Source organism: Pteropus medius, unplaced genomic scaffold (genome assembly GCF_902729225.1).
Source record: "Pteropus medius unplaced genomic scaffold, Ma_sr-lr_union100, whole genome shotgun sequence".
NCBI classification, from domain to species: domain Eukaryota; kingdom Metazoa; phylum Chordata; class Mammalia; order Chiroptera; family Pteropodidae; genus Pteropus; species Pteropus medius.
Genome location: NW_024340696.1, coordinates 31,587,161 through 31,602,971, shown reverse-complemented (window position 1 = coordinate 31,602,971; position 15,811 = coordinate 31,587,161). Strand labels below are relative to the sequence as shown.

Below are 15,811 nucleotides of genomic sequence, written 5' to 3'. Positions count from 1 at the left end.
AGTTGTAAAGATCAAATGATAAAGTACCTGTTATAGTACTTTATAAGATACTCTTCACATATAAGATATTTATTGTTGTTTTAAGACTAGATTGAATATTTACTGCAAATTCTCAGACAGGAAGCTTTGTTTTCACAAAGTAGCAATGAAGTGAGTGTTTATATATCAGCACGTATTGTATGTGCTATATGTTCTACATGTCAAATCTTATAACTCCAACTTGGCACCTGAAATCCTAATTCATTTTTTTTAGTTTATTTATTTTTAATTCTTTAATGTTACCATATATTTTACCCTATCTAGCTATGCTTTTAAATGGCCCCCCCCCCCTCCCCCTCCCCCTTCCTTCTGGTAACCACTAGTCTATTGTCTATGTCCATGAGTCTGTTTGTTTGTCCTGTTTGTTTGTTGCTTTCAAGTTTATATCCCACATATAAGGGATATCATGTGGTTTTCAATTTTTTCTGTCTGGCTTATTTTGCTTAGCATAATTATCTCGAGATCCATCCATGTTGTCAGAAATGGCAGTATGAACCCTAAATTCTTAGGAGGAGTGAAGATATCAGAAACCCAAAACAAGGTATCGGAGATAATTTTTGTCTAATCACTTTATATACACTTATTTTATATTTATTGGCTAAGTCAGTCTTGTCAGAGTGTGTAGCTCACTGATGATCATATGATTAGGTTGTAACTTATAATGTCTATCAACTGTGAACACGTGAAAGACTGGGTAGTTATTACTCAATGATTTTGTGATAAATAGGACATTATTACTTGAAAAGTATCCATTGTGATCATTGATTTAAAACTTGGCAGAGAATAAACCACTTATTCCACCTCCTATCACCACCTTCTTCCTGTGTAGAATTTAAGAATTTGCACATGACAAGGCATTTAGATGGACGAGTCAAAAAATATATAGCACTTGGAATAGTGGGCAGGGCTCAGAAAGGCTAATATATTATTTTATTTTATATATTATTTTATTTTATTTCAAACTACTAAAATCTTAAACTGTTAAAGGCTCAGTAGTTCTTAGTAGTTATATCCTCAAGTACTACATGGAAAAGAAGCTTTTGTTATTTTCTTCTCTTAACATTTTAGATACTGGTAAAATCTAAAAAAACCTGGAAATGAATAATACTAATAGGCAAATTCAAAGATATATTCTCTGACATATTACCTTTAAAAAATACTAGATACCTTTACTACCTAGTAAAAACCATGTTGCTGCTATTTTATATTCTGCATAACGCTACAAATAACAGCAAATAAAAGAAATTTAATTTAGATTCCTTATAAAGAATTCAGATTGTGAAGAAAGTAAAGCTAATCTTATACCTTCAACAGAAAAAGGGTCACACAGAAGAAAATCTACTGTATTGGATTATAATATGCTATTCAAAATGTAATTTCCATACATAAGTGTTTCAAAATCTTCTAGAATTATATTTTAATATGATATCTCCAATATAATGCCAATTCAAATTATAAGACAATATGTATACTGCACCTACATTTTTGGTTAAAAAATGAAAAAGCTTTTTAAAAGTGGTCTGGATGTACAAAAAAATAACAAATGTATCTTTATGTAGCAAGATTGCAAATATTTCTTCTTTTGTATTATCTATAACCACTAATTTTCTAAAATAAGTATAAATTACTTATTTAAGAACAGCTTAAAATATTTCTGATAAAAAAACCCCAGCTGCTTCTGTGTCACTACAATGCCATACAATTCTGTGAATTAAGACAAAAGTATTGAAATAATATCTTCAGCCTTTTTTTTAAATCAGGTTGATTTTAATGAATGCAAAAAAGATAAAACATTATGCCACAAATAATGTGCCTGTTCTTTTTCTTTTATATAATACCACAAAAGATAAATTTGCTGTCATTTTGAACACTAATTTAGGTTATTTTAACCATAATGACAGGATTACTGTGTAAATTGATTATTATTAATACATGTGGAGATGTTTTAAGTTCTGGTAAGTAAACATGCAGCTCTCCCTGTACATAAAATACCTTTATTTGCTTTTATTTCTTTGAAAGTGTATATGAGCAGAGAGTATTGTCTTCTCTAAGGTAAATCTATTCTTACGTATTTTTACTTAGGCTTCTACAGACCTTTGGGAATGTCTACTGTGAAAGAAAATTCATTATTATTGTTATCATCATTATTGATTATTAATTGAAGCTATATATTTGCCAAGCTTTCATGCTCTCATCATTGATCTTTCACAGTAAATTATTTCTATGAAGCAATATTTTATGTTACTATGTCTAATATGAAGTTATAATAACGTGGGTTTGTTAAGGTTCTTATTTTATAATTATAGTAAATACATAAAAATATGAATGTTTTTATTTAATTAAATTGGTGTGTAGATAATTTCTAAATTGGTGCTAACTTGTAAAACCTGAATAAAGCATTATAGATTTAAAATTAAATGCTTAGAGTTGATAATATCTATTTTCTAAGAATTTCAATATTTCTATCATACTATAGAGTAGAATAGCTGCTTAAATTAAGACCAAAGATAATATCAATTATTAATACCAATAATAAAATTGAAAACAAAAGGAACTGTTTCTAATTTACTAGCACATATAAAATCCATTGAAAGAGATGCTAAATTATCAAGTACTAAATAAGTTCCTCTTTGAGATAATATGTCATTCAAAGACTCTTATTCAAATTGTAAGGTTCCTGAGAAGAACAGAATATTCCATCTTTGAAGATATTTCACAAATTACTTCTGATTTCAATCCTAAATTTGAATTAAAACCAAAGCCTTTTTAGGGCTGACATACTAAGAATCGGTATAGATCTTATAGATTAAAAAAAAGTAGTAAAACTGGCAAGAATATACAAGAGTTAACAAACTGGACTAGCATTGAGGAAGACTGACTCACAAAAAGCCTCACCACACCTCTAGGCCTGAATGCTGAAGCTGTGATTTACATACTAGAAGGATATTTGCTGCTTTCTTAGAAGTCACTGCAACACCACCCTTGTATCAGACAAATGTAGAAAACATATGGGAGTCCATGCATGCTAAAATTTTACCTCTAGTCCTACTCAAGTTCACCACCACAATTTTAAAACACATTTACAGGCAGCATTAAAAATAAACCTTGAAATGTAAAAAGGTTATATTGGTGATTTGTTAATTAAGGGGCTGAAACATTCTTTGATAATCTCAGGTCCTTGGACACATAAATACACACTGTCAGTCTTAGATTCTGCTTTTGCCATTAGCATAGTGTATCGTAGCAGGCCAGAGCTCTGGTAGGTTGCTAGGAATGCTAAAGAATCTGATCTAAAATCTAAAAGCTGCTGAGTGGATTAAAGATCAAGACCATCGATGGCTTCTCCTGCCTGCTTCAGAATCAGCCATAATAGTCACCAAAGGGACACATGCTCCAAGCTGGCAAAACACTGCACACAACAGTCAGAGTATTTGTTTATATCTTTATGATAAAAACATTTAAATTCTGTATTTGGTTGACCTAGAAACAGAACTACCCAGGGAACCGAGGTTTAGTCTCACTAAACTTGATCTGTTACTTTCTAGTAACTGGAGAAAGGCCACTACTGGACTCCACAAAGTTTTTTTTTTTTTTCTTTCCAACCATTATACTCAGTTGTTTTTCCTTTGATTCAAGTTCAATGCAGTAAATGTATTCTTTCCTCCAAGGCTTTTGAGCTAAAATGAAATTTGGGTACTCTAAAAACATTGAGAAATGGATTATTCACAAATGAACCTGACACGGTAAAAAAATAAAAATAAAAATGAGTGCATAGGCCAAGACTCAGATACTACAGTTCTTGGAAAATCCAGTTAATCTGTACAAAGTCAGAGACATAAAGAAACAGTGCAATAATAAACAGAACATAAATATCAAAGCAAATTAATGATCCCATATGTATATTTGCAACAATGGAGAAGTAGATGAGGTTGAAACTAGAGAAAATGAGAGGGTGGAAGAAACACCAATTAAGAATTTGTTTCTCTAAATGGCAATCTTCACACCAATAAGTCAAATGAGCCTTAATGGTTTACTTTACCCAAGTACATGCCATAGAAAGATCATAAAGATCAAAAATCAACCATCTACTTTTTATATATGTGTAAATTTAGGTAGTAGACAGATGGAGGCTCCACTGAAATGTAGGTGGACATTGATTACAGTATCTGCTCACTTCAAAACCACCTTTTCTACTGCCACGACAATAACAACAGAAAACATGACACAATATCTCACAACACATTAGTTGTAAATTGGAATCAAACCCAGGATGGGCCATACAGATTGAGGGAACATGCAAATGTTCAGGTCCATTTACTTCTGTGTGCTGAATTAGTTTCTAATTCCTGGAAACTGTGATGTTACCTTATATGGCGAAAAGGACTTTGTAGATGTTATTAAAAGATTTTGAGATTAGGAGATTATCCTAGATTATCTGGATTTACCCTAAATGTGATCCTAAGGTAGAGGAAGATCTGAAACAGAAAATAGGTAGAGGAGAAACAATGGACCATGGAGAAGAGATTATAGTGACGTGGCCATTAACTAAGGAATGCCAGCAGCCATAAGAGGCTGGATGAGTCAAAGAATGGATCTTCCCCCAGAACAGAGCCTCTGGAGGAGGCACAGCCCTGCTGACACCTTGATATCAGCCCAGCAAAACTGATGTTGGACTTCTGGCTTCCAGAACCATGATAAAATAAATTTATGTTGTTATAAGCATAACAGAAAAATGGTTTATGGTACTTTGTAAACATAGACATAGGAAACTAATCCGTTAACCAATTTTAACTAGTTGTTCTCTTTCAATTATCTAAGACTGAGTGCTATGTTATTCCCAGGGCTATAAAGTTGTAGCGAACATAAACCAGTCCTTCCCTGCAGGAGCTTGCAGTCCAGTGAGAATCAGGTAATAAAGTTAGGGCAGAAGCCCGTGTCTTATTCATGCAAAACATGAACTGTACCACTTAACAGTAACTAGATGATATATACTCGCTCTATGGCTAGCTCCTCACATACCTTATAGTATTCAGTTTTCTCTGGAAACATATTTGTAAATTGGCTGATTAATAAAAATACAATAATTATTACAATTCTTACTTTGGTAACTAGTAGTTAATAATCAAATATCAACTTGAACAATTAAATCTTCAAATTTATATTTTTCCTCAAGACTTCCAGGAATAGTTATATCAAGTTGGACATTACCTTTATTTTGGACATTGTACCTACTTACACTTCATTTTAAAACTCTACCTCATCTTCTAAAAATTTGGTACCATAAGAAATCTTTTTAAATGCAATATACATGTTGCTAAATTGTGATAGGAACAATTAAGAAGAAAAAGTAATCTCAGTTTCAAGACTAAGAAATTGGAAGGCATAAAAATTAGTAAGCACATGGGAAAAAATAAAGATAAGTATCATTAATTGACACAGTTACAATAAAGAAGTTAACCTCAACTCTCCATTGTAATATAACCATCTGTAACATTTGGAAGAGGAAAGAATCTTCACATTACACATTGCATTTGTTGATTTTTTTTAATCTTCAAAATATTCTAACATTTCCAAAAAAGAAATCCCAATTTCATGTGATATTATTAAAACAAAGTAATTCACTGTAATTCTTCTGTTTGTAATCAAACAATCAAACTGCTGATAACTTCACTATAGTGAAAATAGATAATAATGTCAATTTTTACTTTCTAAATATTCTCTCCCTGATTGCTTTCTATTCTACCACACATTTCCAAAAAAAATCATGGAGTAGGGAGGGAAGGGGAAGACACATGGAATTTACTGCTTGTTTGGATGCCTAGCAAAAGGCCAACTGAATTTCTTTGTTCAGATATTATTTCACTGCCAATCGTTTGTCTATCAAAGAACTTTACGAGCATAGCATTACATTTTAGCTCTCTTTTTGCTCCATAACTGACTTTATCTTCATCTAATGAAGTCATACCTTAAACCCTAAGCCATTAGTCCAACACTAACAAGCATTCATATCTAATCCAGTCTTCAAAATACCTCCATGAACCTGGCCCAAGTGTGTTTCAAAGCTCAAGGTTTGTGTTTTGGATTCTCGCATTGTATTTAAACAATAAAGAAGGCATTTAAAAGAGCACTGTCAGCTTGTCTGGTCTTGCTTTTGATTTGCCTTAAAATTGCTACAATTCAAAGAGTAAATGTTAGATGAACCATGACCCTCCCATCTTTTTGCAATTTATGAGGGAGAGATGAAAATGGTGTAAAAATTACTTCCATTTCAGAAAGAAGTGAGACTGTTGGTGTACTCAAACCTGCCATCCTGCATCTTTCTGAAAAAGTTAATTATTAAATCATTCCTTTTGAGTTATCTACTTATGCTAGTGTTCACATATTATCTGATAGGATTGCTTTCCAAAAACATAAAAAAAACAATTCAGAAATTTACAGGTAAGAATTATCAGATTTATAACCCTGCATCTCCTAGTAGTTACTTATTCTATCCAGAACAGTTGACTTTACCTTTCAGATTTTTTTTTTAAATGTAATGTTAAATTACACAAAATGCAAAGATTAATTCCTAAAAAGTCATGAATCCAAGCCTGAATTTCATGCATTTTTAGGAAGGAGGAAGAGGCACCAAACAAAAATCAACTAGAATCAACTAAACCTGATTATGTAGAAAGGAGGAAGAGGATAGGGCGGGAGCAGAGAGAGAAGGAGACAGAGGGAGGAAGATGGGAGAAAAAGAAAAGTTAGAGGAATCGGAGAAATGAATACTCAAGGAAAAGTCAGGCATGGTGCGCTTCCTTCTTTAAGCCAGACATAGCTGCCTTAAGTCAGTCAGAAATCAAAAATCTCATATCTTTAACTTCACAGGAGGTAAGATAGGAAGTTCAAACAAACAAGAAACATTAATTTAGACACATTCCGCGGTTCTCTATTTAAGTGACCAACCCACAGTAGGGGCTTGGGAATTAAATTCGATACATTCAAACTATTATCTAACTATTCTTTAACTATTTTTTAAATGTGGACTTCCCACCCACCAACTAAAACCAGCAATGGTAGTGTGCTTAATACTTAGCAAAGACTCAGCTGAATGTAGCAATGTGCAGAAGATGTTCAGAAGGACTTACAAATAATCCATTCCAGCTGATCTGTGTCATTTTGGTCCACACTTCTTGATGTTAATGCTTGTGCTTATTAAACATATAATACCAATGTGATAATATCAAACACTAAGGGAGGTTATGAGAAACATCCCCAGACAAGTCGATGTGTAAAGAGACACTGTTGAAGAAGCGATTTCAATATCTTAATACAAGCTTTTTATCATGACCCATGAGAGAAAATTGTTCTTTGGTATCAGTACCAGGAATAGTTGTACTTTTCCTATGTAATAATTTTGTTTTCATCTTTTTGATTCTGAGAATCATATAACTCTTTATATTTCTCAATTTATTCTGGGTACTACGAACACTGAACCAAATTTGTATCCTACAAATAACATATTCACATGACATAATGACACATATTTGGGATAATAATCTCACTACTGGCTTCAGTAATTCAATAATGAGTTAATTGTTGTGGTTGTCATCTATTATATAAGTTAGTAGAATGTAAATTGGAGGAAGTGAAGGCATTGATTAGACAAAGCAGAAAATGAAGGTGAGAAAGAAGTATTTTAGCTAAATGATTCTGACCTAATCATGTTCTCGGTTTTTAAAACTTATCTTTATTCAGATCTATTTTAAGCTGACTTTAGAGAATTAAAATATATTTTTACATCAGTTAGTAATGTATAGAGCTGGAAGTAACAAAAAGTCATATAAACACAGACTTTCAAAATATAAGCAATTTATTTTCTTATTCTAAATCAAATGCAGGGGTAGATGACCCAACTTGATATAACTATTCCAGGAAGTCTCAATTGTCACAGACTCATTCGTCTTCTTGACTGGCAAATTTTGTGTGGTCTCAGAATGACCGCTTGGTTCCAGGTATAAAATCTGTTTTTCAGACCAAAGAAAATGAACAAAGAGAAAAAAGACAACTTATATATGGACTTATTTCTGTACCTCAATGACCAGAACTGTGTCATTAGGTCACCCTTAACTGCAAATAAAGCTGAAAAATAAAGTATTTTATTACCTAATCTCCATTAAATGAAGACAAACAAGTAGATTAGACTGGATAATGAAAATGCCAGAAAAATATATGCCCTATTTTATTATATTATCATATTGTACTTATTTAGATAATCATTGATACACAACTTTTTGAGTCTTATCTTTTTTCTTATCTGTAAAAAGTAACAATTTCCACTTTAAATAATTCTTGTGGCTTAAATAAAATATAGTATTCAAATATTTCTGATATATGATACATGCCCAATAGACATTAGTTCTTCCCCCACCCACCCGCCAGAGGTAAGTATTCAAACACAGGACATAAAACTATTCATTTAAAATAGTTAATTTTAAAGAAGAATTTTAAAAGTGAAGAAACATGGAGAAAAAGAGAGGGAAAAAAATAGTCTAAAATGTAAGCAAAATTCTATGCCAAGTACTAAACTAAATATTTTACACATTTCATGTGTTGTCTGTAATTTAAGAATTTAATATACGATGGTGTGATTTTATGAGTAGTATGACTAATGCATAATAAACTGAAATATATTTACTTTATAGCCTTTAAATATCAAGAAAAACATAAATTCATATTTTTAGATTCTCTGTTAAAATTTGAGGGATGAACATAGCAATGACACATTATTTTTTTTTTTTTTCATTGTTATATCTTCATTTCAGTTGTTGAAAGCTGTGCCGTGTCCCTCTGGGAAGAGAAGAAATTCTAAATAGCACATCATGACACAGTGTTTCAGAAAAGAAAAATTGGTTCCTGAAAATATATCACAAAATCAATATATTTCCACAAGTGACCAGCTTAATCACCCAACCCTCTAGTCAAAAGAATTCTAATTGAAATGCTGTACTGCTTCTCTGTCTTCAAAACTCAGAGTAGCTCAACAATACATTGACCATTTTACAGAAGTAAGTAGATCTGAAGAGCTATGTATTGACTTGAAAGGAGGGCATTGCAAGTCTAGCCAGAAGGTTGCAATGCCTGCGCTTAGAAGTAATCAATAAAAAAAACTGTATTCATAGTTTCGTCTATTTATTTCTGTCAGATGTATTATGGTGATTCTTTATATTTTTAGAGTGGCATAAATATAGCAGGAATAAATTTTCTACTAGATAATGGTGCTATCTGGCTTTGCAAAAAACCCTTAAAAGTTTCAATTTAGAGTTCTGTCAAAAATAAAAATAAAAAAAAGAAATATTTTTCTACAGTAATAAGTACCAGAGCACCATGAATTTTAGAGGAAGATAATATGTATATGAAATATTCAAAGTTTTTTTTTTTCAAATATCTTTTACTCAAGATTTCTTTCACCATGTTCTAAGAAACATTTATTGGAAACAGAAAACATCATTTTCTCATCTTTATTTCTCAGAAAAAAAAAAAGTGAAATAATGAAGAGAATAACTTAGCTAAAAGTAAACTATTACCATGTGGCTGTTTACTTGATAAAATAGAAGTACTGCCACAGTGTCATTCTCTCTATGAGAAACACACTCCTACCTTTTCCATATGACGAAGAAACTTCTCATTTCTGAAATTGGTCCAGTATTACCATCTAGCTATTTTAGGTGGAAGACTCTTCTCTAGGAGAGTAACGTATGGCCCACAATGTCCTCCATTTGGAGTTTCTGTTCTGAAAAGGACAATTGAGACAATAACTCTTTATTGTTCCTTTATTAGAGTTGTGTTTCTGCACTGTCAAATACTTCTGTGTTATCATGTAGTGCCTACCTAACTAAATCTATTATTTTATCTTTAAGTTAACTCACAAGGTTTGTGGGCCTTTTAACTTTAAGTTAAGTCACAAGGTTTGTGGGCCTCCATGCCAAGGATTAAGACCCAAACAATCACATGATAAATGCTTCTTCTAGTAATTCCTTGCATTTGCTTTATAGTAAGTTTATATATTTCACTGGGAGTTAAGCTGTTCACTTTACATTTTTAATGTTTTCTCACCAAATTAACATCCTTTAGCAATAACAGTGTACATTACTTTTATTACAGATATCAGCTCTGACATGCTCCAGCTTCTGACCTTAGGCAAGTTCCTTAAACTATCTATGTCTTAGTCTCGTCAATAGTAAAATGGGGATAATAATAGCATTAGCTTTATATATCATTATATTTGAAACATTATGCTATAGTTCTTATTAGGAGATCAAAGTCTTTAAAATGTTTATTCTTGTCATCAAAAAGAAAGAGAGCAAGAATTCTCTCCAAACAAAGAGAGCAATTATATCAACAGCAGAAACACTTTATATATCGGAAATATTTGCATCCAGCTTAAATCGAGTGGGAATTATAAAGGAGGTCAGAGTAACTGTCAAGACCGGAGAGATGTCTGAGGATGAAACTGCCGTGGACTAAAGGAAGTTTGGATGTTAACCTGCACTGACTGATGGATTTAAGTAGAGATCAATATGAGCATTTTTGTTTTGGTAAAGGATGCCTTAATTTAATGTACAAGGTGAAATAGAAGCACACAAGACTGGAAACAGAGACAACAACTCTTAAACCATTGCAATCGTATAGATAAAGATAATTAATTTTTTTACTAAAGCACAGAGAGTAAGGTTGGAGATGAGAATGGGAAGAGAGATTTTTAGACAATAAAATTTACAGGGCTATATAGCTGGTTTGATGTGAGACATAAGAGAGACAAAGGAGCATCGGAATGCATATGCCTACAACCTGGGAAAAATTTGTGCTGGAAGTTCAGATTTGGGAAGCAAATCTGGATTAGATCATGTGAGCTGCTGAGATCTGCCAGAGAGAATACAAGAGACAAGAAAGACAAACAACGATGCTGAGGACAGAAATAGCTTAACCTTGTCTCAATTGTTAGTTATTCGTCTAGTAATTCAAGATTAACAGAACAAAATGAACTAGGATAAATAATAAATAAAAATTAAACAATAAATAGTTTGATACATTTTGTTGACAAGGTCAAGGGAAAACTCCTGTATGAAACATTTACAGGACTGTCCGTTTAACTTTTCACTTCTCATGGAGATTTTCTCTCACTTCTTGACCATGGGCCACTGCTGTTCCTTTAATTACAACTGAGTGGTCCAGAGAGGTCATCTGACCTGATGCAAATATCTCAGTGCCAGCGACATTTTAATTGTTCAATTTATTACCCTATAACAATTCATGAAATTAATAAAAATGCAACTATTGGTAATCAAGTTTGTGTCAAGTCAGTTATTAAAAGTAGAAATTATAAAGATATAAGAACTTGGCCAGAGAGTATGCCATCTGTAGATTTGGGACTTCAAGAGGCATTGTAGAGGAAGACCTAGATGGAAGAATTCGCTACCACTTCTAAGCTCTCTTTATGGAGAAAAGAATAGAATGGAGTTGAGGAAAAATCCAGATGAAATATGAAAAACCTGTCTCATTGGAAATAATGAAAATTGTTTCTGTTTTAAGATGCAAAGTTATCAAGTAATAGGAAATTAACAAACAAACAAAAATATAGGCAAGCCACCAAGATCAGGCTTCAGAAAGCACAGGAAAACTTTGAAAACTGGAAGAAATTAAAAAGATTTAAGCTAAGAGAAATCAGTCTAAACAAAGTAATAATTTTATTACAACTGTAGTATATGCACATGCAGATATGTATACATCTTTGATACAGTTGTAATTAAATATTAAGAATATTTAAGAATTATTTAAACAGACAACAAAATACCTTTGACAAAAATATTTGAAACCCACCATAAGTAGCTTATAAATTGATTTCTTTTTTTTTTAGTGGTTATTTAGTGCTGTCTATTTCTAAAATTACTCTTTTCTGTTCTTCCATTAGTTATGCTATTGTTCTGCTTTTAGAAATGTTATATTGTTTAGAAAGATCTTATTGTTTAAAAATATTATATTTAACTTGAAACAAAACACCTCAAATGAAAGGAAAAAAAATAAAATATTGGTTTTAAATTTGTTAAACATCCCAAAGAAAAACACAAAACTATCTCATAAAAAATGAGATCATAGAATTCTACTCAGTCTAACAGTAAGTAGATAATCTATTTGAGACATCAGATGTAAAAGCTGCATGCTTTTTCTCATAATTCGTCATGGGAGAATCACTTAATATTTGCAGCACAAGCACCCTAAAATATTCTATGTTGAGTCCAATATACATGTCATCAAGAGTAATTCCGACAGTCAAAGTAAATGAGCTGCACTTCCGGATTTACTCTTTGTATCCTTACAGAAAGATCACATCATTGTATGGGTGTTAGAAATTATATTGAGCAGAAAAAGTTTTGAATAGTAAATGAATATCATCCATCATTCACATGTCTTGTTGTGGACAAATGTAGCATATACAGGAAAAAAATTTACCAAGAGCCAATTGAGAATGCACAGAATGCTAGATGAAGGCCAAAGAAGAAGAAAGCAATGGTAGCAATAACCTTGTACTAATATGTGTCCTACAGACTAACACTCTACATGGTCTATGCAAAGGAGATGGAGTGTGGGGATGAAAAGAATGATGAATCTACAGATGTAGAATTCAAATAACATTTATTTCATAAATTTTTATGTCTGATACTTGGCAAATAATTGCCTCAATGAAATAAGAGTTAAAGTGGAGAAAGTAAATAACAGTTATGATATGTCCTATACACTTTATAGTAATATATGATCTTAAAAGTAATTTTAAAATAAATTGAAATCATCATCGTCTATTAAAAAACAATCTGGGTTGCAAAATACTCCTAAAGGAGTTATATATAAGACAACTCCCTGAGTGATCATTCGTATAGATTATAATGTTAATGATGCTGCTAGAAGTTGGTGATAACCAAGGCCCTGAAAATACTGTTACTTTCATTATTATTCTAGAATCCCCAATATCTCCTATTTAATATTAGAGTGATGAAAGACCACTTAGAAATAGATGGAAACTGTCACCTTGGATTATAAATACTCAGCAGGTCTACTTTTGTAAGAGTAAAATTTAATATGCATACTTAACAAGTCATAGTTCTATTTGTTAATGGTCTAGGAATAACAAGACCTTTCAGTTATATGATTTATATTTTTAAGAATGTACTTTCTATATCAATGATACCAGAATATTTTGTTTAGAAGTTAGAAAAACTATACGGATAATCTTTTAAGCAATGATAACACTGCTCTCTAAATAAAACAATCTCTATTGATCTTTTGCTTTAATATTCTCCAAATCCAATTTCCAAACCCACTAAAGCACAGCTTTCATATTATAAAGTATTCAGAACCTTACTGGTCCACGATGTTTTTTCTCCTTATATTTTAACACACTCACACACACACACAATTTAGACATTTTTACCATTCTTGTTTGTCTTCTCCAGAATTTCCAATATATAAATGTTGCACTGACCACCAACTTGAGTAATTTAAATAATTTTATTAGTAACTCATGGCTATTTAATAAAATTATTGTAACAATATATAAAGAAAGCTACCAGTGAACATACATCATTCTAATATGGCACCAGTGTGGGGAAAGAATGGTGGAATAGCTTGTTTTGTCTTGGGAAGTTAAAAGAGTAGGTTAATTTATGCCGACAAAGAAAAATCAATAACACATTGTGCACAAAAGAAGAATCAATCATCATTTCTATGGCCTCTATATTCATTATGACATGAATTTATTGAGGAAAACCTTGCATTCAAATGAAATTGAGTTTGCCTCCAAAGTTACTAAGCTCATCAGGGGCATAGTTGGGACCTTCACAACAGAATCCCTTAGTGACCCCCATCATTAACATTAACCTGCAAACAGTGAATAGTGAATATTGGTTGACTTCAATAGCATTTTGGGAATCATAAATCTTATATTTCAAATGCCGCAATAATAGACATTTCCATCTGCTGTATCTTTATACATTAATTTTAATTTTATTAAAAATTCCCTGTAACGTACCTCTAGTATACCAGGCCCTCAAGAATATTTTTGTTACTTGCAAAGAAATATATGTACAGTCATTTGTGTCCATTCTTCATTTTTGTTTTTTAGTCATACTTTCTCTGAAATTATTTCCCACCACTATAATGATCTTTACTAATCAGAAATGTTTTACTTTCTTAAAAGCACATTTTAAATATTTTTCTTCATAATGCAACTAACATATTAATAAATAAAAGGAAATGTTGTAATATAAATTCCTGAAATGAAGAAAGTTTTTTCAAAATTAAATATATCTGGAATAAAAGCTCTTTGAAAAAATATCTATATATTTGCCTTTTATGTGCTTTTAATGTCTCTGCGTATCCTTTATTTCCTGAGTCATACATGAAAGTGGAGAAATCAAGATTACAGTTTAAGTCCATGATTTCTTGTTTCAAATTGCAGCTTATAGTCCCTTGGTCCTAGCAAGTTCACCTGAGACTTCATGAAGTTAATATCTATTTGAATGTTGAATAAATGTATAAGAAACCTCCACAAGGCCTTTCCTTCCTTCTTAGTCCTGTATTAACATAAAACTGAGCTAACCAGCCACTCACACTGCAGCAAGGAAATCTTTCTGAATCTGCTCTCTGTCCTAAGCTAACGTGCCTTAGAGCTGCTCTGTCAACCTACCACCATTTCCCAGTCCTCCGGCTCTCTGATATCAACACAATCACCATTGCATCAGACCAGTTTCCATCAAGGTTATTTGAGTTACTATTTCCACCGATTTGAAGAATGCTGTGCTGCCATATGGGGAACTGTCCTGATCTCAGAATGAGTCTTCACCCAAATCTTAAAAACAAACAAACTTTTTTCATGGCTAAAACAATTTGCAAAGAAATGATTGAATGAGCCCTCAGTTTAGAGGCAAACATGCAGAAATGAGCGTGCACACACACATCCACCATAGTTACGAAGCAGAGAACACTTTTCGGTAACACAAGAAACAGAAATCCCAGCGCAGGGAATGTAGAAGCAGATCAACTTAGCACACAAAAGAAAAGCAAGGCTGGAACTATGCATGTCCTTAGCTGTAAGGGTTAAAGATCAGCCCTTGGGAAGAATCAGATATCTCAACATGGGTAACTCTACCTAATGATTGCCGTTTCAATTCTGGTGTCCTAATAGGCAAAATAAGAAAAAAAAATTTTCCTTTACATTTGCAGTTCTCCAGATGTGGAACAAAAAAAAAGAGATCCCCTTCTGACATCAAAATATTCTACTCATGTTAATGCAGCCTATTTGGTGGATAATTAAGAGCATCTTGCTTATTGTCCTTATGAAGCTTTTTGTTTTAAATAAGTCTCTATAATTCTGTATTTACCCTGTTGATTTTGTTGTTTTACCAACATTCAGGCTTTCAGATTTTTTCCCTATTAAATAGCCTGTTGTCGATTCCTGGAAAGTGCTCCAGAGATAAATCATGATCCTCAAATGTGCTATTTGATTCTTTTATTCAGTACCTATATGGACAAATTTGATAAGCACACAATTTATTTCTTCATAAAAATTACTAATAATCATGTTTAGGTCAGAATAAAAAGTATAATACATAGAAGGAGAAGACCCAGTATTTGATTATTCTCCCCAGCACTTCTCAGGCCCCAAAACATCTGAAATATTCATTCTTCTTCAGAATTTAAACATAATTTATTTACAGAGGTTAATGGAAAAGTCCAAATG

General features: G+C 32.1%; 1 long non-coding RNA gene across 2 annotated transcripts in view; it reads right to left on the bottom strand.

Annotated features, from left to right (window-relative positions):
• Nucleotides 1-15,811, bottom strand: part of LOC120608763 (uncharacterized) — a 76,336-nt gene that overhangs the window by 10,180 nt on the left and 50,345 nt on the right. Inside the window, exon 3 of one of the 2 annotated variants that reach the window (XR_005654519.1) lies at nt 9,679-9,811. This is a non-coding gene — a long non-coding RNA (uncharacterized LOC120608763). Of the gene's footprint in view, nt 1-8,807; nt 9,812-15,811 lie in introns of those variants that run through there. The other variant, XR_005654518.1, reaches the window with a different exon arrangement.